Below are 9991 nucleotides of genomic sequence, written 5' to 3'. Positions count from 1 at the left end.
CTCTCTCTCTCTCCTGTCTCTCCCTGCCTTTCTCTGTCTCTACTCCCTCCTCACTCAACTCCCCTTCTCATGTCCTAAATGAACTCTATTCCATACTATACACGTTGCATGTGCTGAGTTTAGGCTTTTGTTTATCTGCTGCCAATTCTTCTGCTTACCCAGCCAGGGTCCATCCTGAGCTGAGCCCAGACTGTCAGCAAGGACAGCGACAGAAGCACTGCCATTTTGGGAGCCTGTTTTGGACCTAACATATTGCTGTGATATAACACTGGCCAGAAGCAACTTAGTCAAGAAATGGCTTGTGGGGTTTATAGGTCTCAATCACTCAGTGAAGTCAGAGCAGGAACCTGGAGGCAGGCATGGAAGCAGAAGCCATGGAGGAACTTGCTTACTGGCTTGTTCTCATGGCTTACTCAGCTTGCTTTTTTATACAGTCTAAGACCCCTTGTGGTCAAGGGGTATTACCACCCACAGTAGGATAAGTTTTTTTTTATACAGTCCAGGACCCCTTGTAGTCAAGGGGTGTTACCACCTACAGTAGGATAAGCTCTCCCATATCAATCATTAAACAAGAACACACACACACACACACACACACACACACACACACACACACTTGTCTACAGGGCAATCTGACAGAGGAATTTTCTCAAATGATGCTCTGTCTTCTCAGATCACTCTAGCTTATGTCCAAATTGACAAAGAGTTAATCAGCTTACAGGAGAACATTACATTAAATGAAATAAGTCACGTAGGAAGAGAGATACACATTCTTTCTCTCATGTGCAATCTCTGGATTTAAATCTCTCTCTCTCTCTCTCTCTCTCTCTCTCTCTCTCTCTCTCTCTCTCTCTCAGGTGGGCATGGGGGAATAAAAAAAAAGAATCATGAGAGAGAAAGAAGAGGTTTTAGGGGAGGGAAACAGAAGAAGAAAGGACAGTAAAATACATCTAACATGAAACAGAAAGGGTAACTATTTGGGGCAAGGATGAGAGCCAGAAATGGAGAGTCATAGGTCACGACATAAGGTCGATTGGGAAGAGGGATGAGCTGCCACCCACACAAAGTAGAATGACACAAATGTATAAAAATGCCATAATGAAGTCTGGCAGTGGTGGCACATGCCTTTAATCGGTGGATTTCTGAGTTCTAGGGCAGCCTGGTCTACAGAGTGAGTTCCAGAACAGCCAGGGCTACACAGAGAAACCCTGTCTCAAAAAACCAAAAAACAAAAACAAAAACAAAAAAAACAAAAAACAAACAAAAGTCATAATGAAGTTCACTTGGCTTTGTATGCTAATTTTAACATCAATTTTAAAAATAAATTTAAAGCAAGAAACTGAAACACAATGTGTGTGTGTGTGTGTGTGTGTGTGTGTGTGTGTGTGTGTGTGTGTATGGTAAACACACAAAGCAGTAACAAAGCCATTTGTCATTTTTATTAATGCTGATTGCTGCAGGTAAATATGATGAATCGGTTATTGTACCACGGGCCAAGCCAGAGAGGGTCTGTTCACACCAGCGTCAGGGTCTGTTCACACCAGCGTCGTCACAAATGCAGGAATCACAGTTGCATAGTAGCAGCTACCCTGCCCTTGGCTCTCAGAAACTCTCAGCCTCATTCTTCCTCATGAGACCATTGTTCCTTAGGCTATCCTGGTGGAAATACTATTATATGGAACATGCCTACATGAAATCACAGGCACTGACCACAAAGCCTTAATTCTCCCTTCCTCTTGCCCCCTGTCCTCAGTAACCTTATATGTGGCATTGCTACAACACTTCAAAAAGAATAAGAGAATTTATTCTGGAGCCAAATCTGAATAGTCATAGCCCCGGAACACAGATCTGCATTACTTTGAATATCATATTCTAATGTGTCAAGAATTTGCGAAGTTTTTTGTTTGTTTTTTATTTGGTTAATTAAAGAATAAAGGAAAGTCATAAATCAGATAATTTTCAAAGACTTTGATAAGAATAACTGGTAAGTTGTTGCCATAAGCATGGAATCTTTATTTGCCTCTGATGATTTATTTTAAATCTGATGATTTAAAAAGATACATTTATTTTATGTGCATCAGTGTTTTGCTCACAGATATGTTTATGTGAAAGTGTCAAATTCCCTGGAACTGGAATTACAGACAGTTGTGAGCTACCATGGAGGTGCTGGGAACTGAACACACAACCTCTGGGAGAGCAGCCAGTACCACTGAGCCATCTTTCCAGCCCTTCTGACCAAGCTTCAATTGATATAGAGAGCATAGTAGAAGCCATATTTGGGAAGCTTGGGAGGCAGAAGCAGAGAGAGGTCTGTAAATCAGAGGCCAGCCTGCTCTACATAGAGAGTTGCAGGCTAGCCTGACCTACACAGTGAAACCCCAATTTAAAAAAAAAAAAAAAAAAAGACACATGAAGAAGAAGATTCTAGAGAAAGCTAAGGGTAGGTAGGTAGGCTTAGAAATTACAAGTGATCAGTTCACTCATAAGTTTGAAAACAAATGAAAAAGGAAAGTTGAATGTAAGGGGATCAACACCATGATTACATTGCTAAATCTATCTGTGGATAAAGAGTGCATGCCTATGAACATGTATCAATGCTAGAGAAATGCATTAATGATCCACAGCCATGTAAGAAATAATGCAAATGTACAATCACAAATGCTGGCTTTCTTTCACAGTTCTTGGGGGTTGGGAAAACAGGGCCTTAGCTGGGTGGTTCCAGCTTAGGGTCACTCACCAGTTGCAGCCAAAGTTTAGGCTAGAACCATGGTCATCTTAAGGTTGTAATGAGCTGGAGAAATCTATCCAAGCTCACTCATGGAAACCTTGAGTTCTGGGGTAGGGGGTGGGAGGTGGGAGGTGGGATCTGGGAGCTTGGAGCTTCAGGTCCTCACTATGGGATCCTCTACAGAGTTATTCATGACAGAACAGCTAGCTTCCTTCACAGGGAATGATCTGGAAAGCAAGCCACCAAGATGGCACTGAAGTGCCTTCAATGATTAACTGGGTACATGTCTCTATCTGTTTAATTCAATTATTTAGAATTGAGACCATGCAGCCAGTCCAGGCTCAAGGGGAAAGTAAGCTCTATCTATTGAAGGGGGGAGTGTCAATACATTCATAGACTGGACATGCCTATTATCCTAACAACAGGGAGGCTGAGACAGGAGGATTAAGGGTTGAGAGGCCAACCTGGGCTATGGAATAAGACTGTCTAAAAAGCACTCAAGGGCATTTTTTTATTTACAAGACAGGATTTCTTTGTGTAGCCCTGGCTGTCCTAGAACTATCTCTGTAGACCAGACTGCCCTTGAACTTAGAGATCCATCTGCCTCTGCCTCCCAGTGTGAGAATTAGAGGCATAAGTTATCACCTCCTGGCTAAGGGCAAAAACATTTTAAACTCATCTATACAGCATATCATAGCTTAAATAAACACATATACACAGTGAAGATAATTTATCATGAAACTTTTCTTTAAGAATCATGCCCAAAGAGCTTCTTAACCTGGCAGTCATTACAGTGTTATAAAATCTGGTTACTGTTGCCATCTGTATGGGGCTAACACTGTTGGCTATAGCAAGTACCATTATGAAAGGCTTTCCATGCTTCCTTCAAATGCTAAAGTGAGTATTTTTTTATGCCTTGAGATTGTTAGCCTCACTTGAACACCCTTTCCCCGTGCTTGGGGAATTTCTCACACTTGAGGACACCATCCTAAAACAAACACTAGAACTTTTGCTTCCTGGGCTCCCTTGCAGCTAGTTACTAGGGATAAGGCTTTTGTTATCACAGAAGATATAGGTACGGAAAGCAACGTCTCCCCCCAGAAGCAGTGTCTTCCCCTAGAACCAGGGTCCCAGTGAAGATGGTAGACCTATCTCCCATGATGGATTCTGGCCTTTAGCTCCCTCCATCTCAGAGTAGTGCTGGCCTTTAGCTCCCTCCATCTCAGAGTGGTGCCATCCCCTGGGTTGCTGTATTCTTAAGTTGCCTGTCTCCACATAATACTCGCAGTGCTTCATCACGACACTTGGAGATTGTCAGCCTCAGAACTGCTTCACTTCAGCACACAAACTTAAGTACTGCCAAACAATAGTGACTTTTATTATGTCCACAAATACTGAAAATCAAGAATTTAAAAAAAAATGTACAGGGGCTGGAGAGACAGCTCAGAGGTAAAAAGCACTGGCTGCTCTTCTGGAGGTCCTGAGTTCAATTTCCAGCAACCTCACGGTGGTTCATAACCATCTATAGCAAAATCTGGTGCCTTCTTCTGGCATGCAGGGAGAAGAACACTATACATAATAAATAAATACATCTTTTTTTTTTTTCCCCGAGACAGGGTTTCTCTGTGTAGCTCTGGCTGTCCTGGAACTCACTCTGTAGACCAGGCTGGCCTTGAACTCAGAAGTCCGCCTGCCTCTGCCTCCCAAGTGCTGGGATTAAATGCATGCGCCACCACCGCCCCGCAATACATCTGTTTTTAAAAATGTATAGTGAGGCTGGGTGGATTTCTTTTCTATGGTCTCTGGGCACTTAGAGGATTCAGTGGCTGAGGGTGAGGGGTTGTCACTTGGCGATCTGGGCCTGTAATCTGAAGACTTAGCACAGTCAATAGCAGCAGCTGGTGATTGAGGGCTGTCGGCTAAATAACTGCAGGTAGCATTATTACATATCTTCATATCACAGAAGAATGGGGTGCGAATGACTATATGGTACTCCTTATTAAAACATGATATGCTCCATCAATGAGTGACTGACATCTCTTCCCAAGTAATCCAGGATTATTTGCAACTCTGATAAAAACTAACTCGTGTTCCAGACCCATTCCTGAACTGTAGCCAGAAAAACAAAATGCAGACTAGAGCATCAGAAAGAATATTTCTGAGACGAGTCCTAGGATGCGAAGCTGGATTGGTAGTGAAGCTCTGCAGCACTGGGCAGTGCCCGTGGTGCATGCAGGGGCCTTCCTCTAGTTGAGCAAGCCTGCAAGAGAGCTCTATGGCCTCATTCAAAAAGAGGATAGGAACGCCTACTTTACGGTTACTAAGAAAATTAACTGAGCCCCTGAGAAGTGGTGCTCACTCTAATCCTTCAATCCTGACATTTGGGAGGCAGAGACAAGCAGATCTCTGTGAGTTTAAGGACAGACTGGTCTATATAGAGAGTTCCAGGACAGCCAGAGCTACACAGTGAGACCCTGTCTCAAAAAATTCTAAAAGGAAAAAAAAAAAGCTAGATAAAAATGTGTGTAGGGAGCTTAGAGCAATGTTTGGGGTATAGAGAGCACTGTGCTCTCGTTCTCATTTAACTCCCATTGCATGCAGCTCAAGGCTTCTGATCACCTGGTGAAGTAACAGGTGACGACCCCATGTTATATTCCACATGCTGCCTCCAGACTCTAGCAGTGTCCGCACAGAGGACAAGGCCTGAGGACCTAGGCACTCTAGTGTACTTCTCTGAGTGTTCACACTTGATGCCCTAAAGGTACTACTGAGGAACTGGCTCAGGCAAAAGTCGTCGGAGTTCCCAACCCTGGGAGGTAGACAGGAGCTGTCTGGGAGCCACAGTGGAGACTGTTCTTGAGCAGTCCGGTCAGACTTAACCAGGACTCAAGAGAACCAAAAGCTAGGTATTCCCTGGGGCTATGATAATTGTGAGAGGTGGCAGAGCAGTTGGATCTTTACATTGAAACCGAGGAAAATTTGAGAGAGCCACCAGGAGGTCTGAAACAATGAGTGAAAGAAAGCTCCTGCTGCCCTAGGTTTACAGTCAAACACTGAAGCCACCGGACCTATATAAACCAAACATTGGGATGGGTTGGGGTAGGGGGGACAAGGTGGGACAGCCAGGGCAAGGCTCAGCCACCAACTCCCTGCCTGCACCTAACCTGGACCCTGGTGTAGAGCCAAGGTTTTGAGGGACAGCCGAAGAAATGCAAATAAACGGTTGTCCCCTAATTTGCTTTCAGTTGAGGGTGTTTTGTTACAACAACAAAAGCGAAAGTAAAACAAGAAACAAGTTAAAGCCAGGGGTTGCCCTCTAGGGGGAGCGGTAGGGGTGGCAGGAACCCCGGAGATCTTGACCCTACATTTGAGCCCTGCAAAGGGGACAGAGTCTACGACGACCAGGGAGGGGATGGGGGGCTGGGCCACACTGCCCTGACCACACTGCTCTCTCCGGAACCTCCTTCCGGCGTGTCTTACCACACTGGCGAGGAAGGAAAGAAGCGAACAGGTGCCGGCCCCAGAACCCATTCGATTTAGAAAAAAAAAAAAAAAACCATACTGATGGTTGCCCTGCGGACCCGTGCCCACACCGCCCGAGGGACTCCTTCCCGCGTCCGCTCCGGAGCCCAGAAGTTAGCTGTGGAGTTTGTTTGTCGCGCCCGCCCGCCCAGGGCGCCGCCCGGTGCGCTGCTCCTGCAGTTCCTTCGCCGCCGCCGCCGAGAGCTCGGGGAGACGGCGAGCAGCTGTGGCGGCGCGAAACCCCGGCGGCAGCCACCGAATCTCTGTAGCCGGGCCGGGAACGCCGGGAGCGCCGCGCGGCTCGCGTGGAAGAACCCGAGAATAACCGAGGAAAAGATGAGGCCCTCAGTGTAAGCTTTGTAGGGAGAGCAAATGCAACGGTGTTTGCTGGCACCAGGATGGCCGAGTGGTTAAGGCGTTGGACTTAAGATCCAATGGACATATGTCTGCGTGGGTTCGAACCCCACTCCTGGTATAGTTGCTGTTTTTCTTCTTTCCCCGCAGTCTGTCAATTTTTTAGGTCCAGATCTCTTGAAAAATTTAAAAGTCTTATTTCAGCTGGAAGAACTGCTCTTTAATCCTTAGTAGGGTGCTGCAACAATCCTAATTTCCCGCAGCGAAGCGACCTTGTCTCCGGGAACCGACCTGAACCAGGCAGGCGGGAGGAGACTCAGCAGGGATCTCTGATATTGGCCAACTTTTTTGCAAAATTACTTTTGCACAGAAGGAAAAAAAAAAAAAACAAGTCCGCTTCTGCCTTTCTCTTCCTCTGTACCTGCTCTCTGCTCCCCACTCCCTTCTTTTTCCTTTCCTTTTCTTTCCTTTTCTTTCTTTTCTCCACCCCCACCCCCAAAGTTTAACTTGTTCACATGCAGTCTTTCAAAAATGTATCATTTGGCCATGAAGACTCAGAATTTGAAATATTTTCGATTTTTTTTTATCCTCCTATTTTTTCAAAGTGTTTTTAATCAAAGCAGTCTAAGATCTTAAACAGATTTTGTAGGTGTGGCTCAAGGAACTCCCCAGCCTTTTGAGTAAGTTGAGCATAAGACACTGATTAAATGAACCCCTCACCACAATCATAAAACCTAGGAAATGTTGATTATTAGCATTGATTGCTTATTTTCATGTGTTCCTCACGTCCATTCAGTTATCTGGAGTCATAGAAAAATATTTTTCGAAAAGCTCCGAACTCTGTGGGAAATGGTATCCGTTAATTTAAATGGTGACACCTTCTGGTAAACTTGAGGTCAGTTTATTTGTTTGAATAAACCTGTTTTTTTTTGGGGGGGGGGGGTGGTTTGGTTTGTTTTTTTTTTAAATAACTGTCTTAAGGAGATGTCAGTCACAGACAGAAAGTTGACTTTTCCCCCTCTTTTAAATCTTTATTTAAAAAAAAAAATCTTCCATTAAGCAGAATAACTTATCACTGAAATGCTTTTCATGAGCATTGTTTTGACTGTATAATGAAACCCTTCCTTGGTGTCAGTGATCTTTGTTTCAGTTAAGCATTTTCCTTTCAAATGCTGAAGATGGCTATGAAGTTAGGGGGATATGTGTATGTATTCATGCATGCATGTATGTATGCATGCATGTATGTATGTATGCATGTATGTATGTATGTATGTATGTATGAGCCATCAGTGTTAAAACAGACATCACAGTCAGTGGAAGACTCCTCCACAAGAAGCTTTTCAATCCTCCTCAGTGGTCAGTTAGGGCTTGGGGACTTTGATTAGCTTTTTTGTTTTTCACTTTTATTTGTTTATGTTAGTGTCTACTCATGATTGCCTGAATGCCTGTAAGTTCACTGCATGGGTGCCTGCTGCCCGGCCAGGAGGGCACTCTGGGCACTCTGAACTGGAGACACAGTTTATAATGTGCTCATGGGCTCCAGGAAGTCAACCCAGGTCCTCTGTAAGAGCAGCAAGTGCTCTTAGCTGCAGAACCGTCTCCTAAGCTCCATCCAGGCTATTGTTTATTTTTAGGAACAGTTTCAATTAGTCAATAAATATACTGAATGCATGCGATGTACTTCAGGCATGTGCTAATTATTCAAAGGAAGTAAGTTTTAATGTCTCAGGTTCTTAAAATTTTATTAGTATATTCATAGCACAAAGTGATGTATTTCATAATGACATTTTTAAACCTGTGTATCCTGTGGTTTGCTTGTGTGCATTCCTGTTACTCTGTGTTGCTTGACCCACCCTTGCCCCGACTCCTTTTCTCTTCCCATATACTGCCCCCCCCACCTACATTCGGGTTTTATAGACATCCATTTCCAAAGTAGATTCCACAGGAGAGAGAATCTGTGATATATGTCTTTCTGAACTGTCTTGTTTCAGTTAACATGATCTCCAGTTTCATCTTTCTTCTGAAAATGGCATAATCTTGTTGTGAGATATGGGAGAACAAAACTCCATTGTGCAAGTACACTGAGTTTTCTCTATTCACTCAGCCACTGTTCAGTGCCTGGGCTGACCCCTTTCCTTAGCGGCCAGGGAAATGCAGCTTCAAACATGCCTGCACATGTGTCGTTGTGCACATGTATCTTTGTGGTTGCTGATTTAGATTTCTTTGGTAAACACCCAGGACTAGTATAATATATGGTAGGTCTATTTTTAGGGGTGTGTGTGTGTGTGTGTGTGTGTGTGTGTGTGTGTGTGTGTGTGTGTGTGTATTTGAGACAGGGTCTCTCTAGGTAGTCCTGGATAGTCTGGAATTCTCTGTATAGACCATGCTAGCCTTGAACTCACAAAGATCTGCCTGCATCTGCCTCCCAAGTGCTAAGATTAAAGGCATACTTACTATGGCCAGCTTTTAGAGGTGGGGGAGTGGTGTTTTCTTTTTAATTGGTTTTGTTTTGTTTTGTTGGTTTGGGGTTTTGTTTTATTCTGGTTTTGGTTGGTTTTGGTTTTTGTGTGTGTGATTTCTTAATGGCAGCCTTTCTGACTAAAGAATGCAATCTCAAGATAGTTTAATAGTAAGGATGCCGCCAAAGAGGCAGAGAGCATGCGTCTATTAACATCTGTGCAATTAGGCACAGACTATTGTGAACCAATCTGGCTTAAGAGTGATGTCGATGGACATAAATGTCAGTATTTCTAGACCTTCTGTCAGAATACCTGGAAGACAGGGATGGCTATTTCACTATTTAAAAGAATGATACAAATGAATGCCTTTAATTAAATGCATATACTTTTAATTAAACGCGTGGCAGGCAAAGGCAGGTGAATCTCAGTGAGTGTGAGACCAGCCTGGTCTACATAACACATTTTAGGCAAGCTAGGGCTAGATAATGAAGCCCCAGTGAAAGGAAGGAAGGAAGGAGGGAAGGAAGGAAGGAAGGAAGGAAGGAAGGAAGGAAGGAAGGAAGGAGGAAGGAAGTAGTTAATACTGAATACTAGGCGATAGGTGTCAGTATTGCACACATACTAAAATCCGCATAGAGATGTATGAAGTGGCCTTGCCAGTGTGAGCAGACTGCCCCGGGGTAGTAATGGTCTGGGACACAGGAAGTGAGTCAGTCAAGGGCAGGGCTGTCTGCTCTGTCAGTCCTCTCAGTCCAGCGTCGGTTCTGGGTGCTCACCGGTGTGAACTGGGACCTATGCCTAACAGAGTGCCTCTAGAATGTTATGTGCACTTACTCTCCGCACATAATAAATAAATGTGAATAAATCAATGATCTTAAAATCCCCTGGAAATAGTTCACATTTGATTCTGCTCATTGTATCCTCAATC

The 9991-nt window shown here is 44.1% G+C and overlaps 1 non-coding gene across 1 annotated transcript; it reads left to right on the top strand.

The window, feature by feature from the left end:
• The first annotated feature begins 6642 nt into the window (after window positions 1-6642).
• On the top strand, window positions 6643-6725 carry Trnal-uaa. Its single transcript has one exon. It is a non-coding gene; the product is annotated as a tRNA-Leu (tRNA).
• Window positions 6726-9991: the final 3266 nt, after the last annotated feature.

Source organism: Mastomys coucha, unplaced genomic scaffold (assembly GCF_008632895.1).
Source record: "Mastomys coucha isolate ucsf_1 unplaced genomic scaffold, UCSF_Mcou_1 pScaffold2, whole genome shotgun sequence".
Taxonomy (NCBI): domain Eukaryota; kingdom Metazoa; phylum Chordata; class Mammalia; order Rodentia; family Muridae; genus Mastomys; species Mastomys coucha.
Note: the sequence above shows the minus strand (reverse complement) of the source record. Positions and strands in the feature narration are given on the sequence as shown.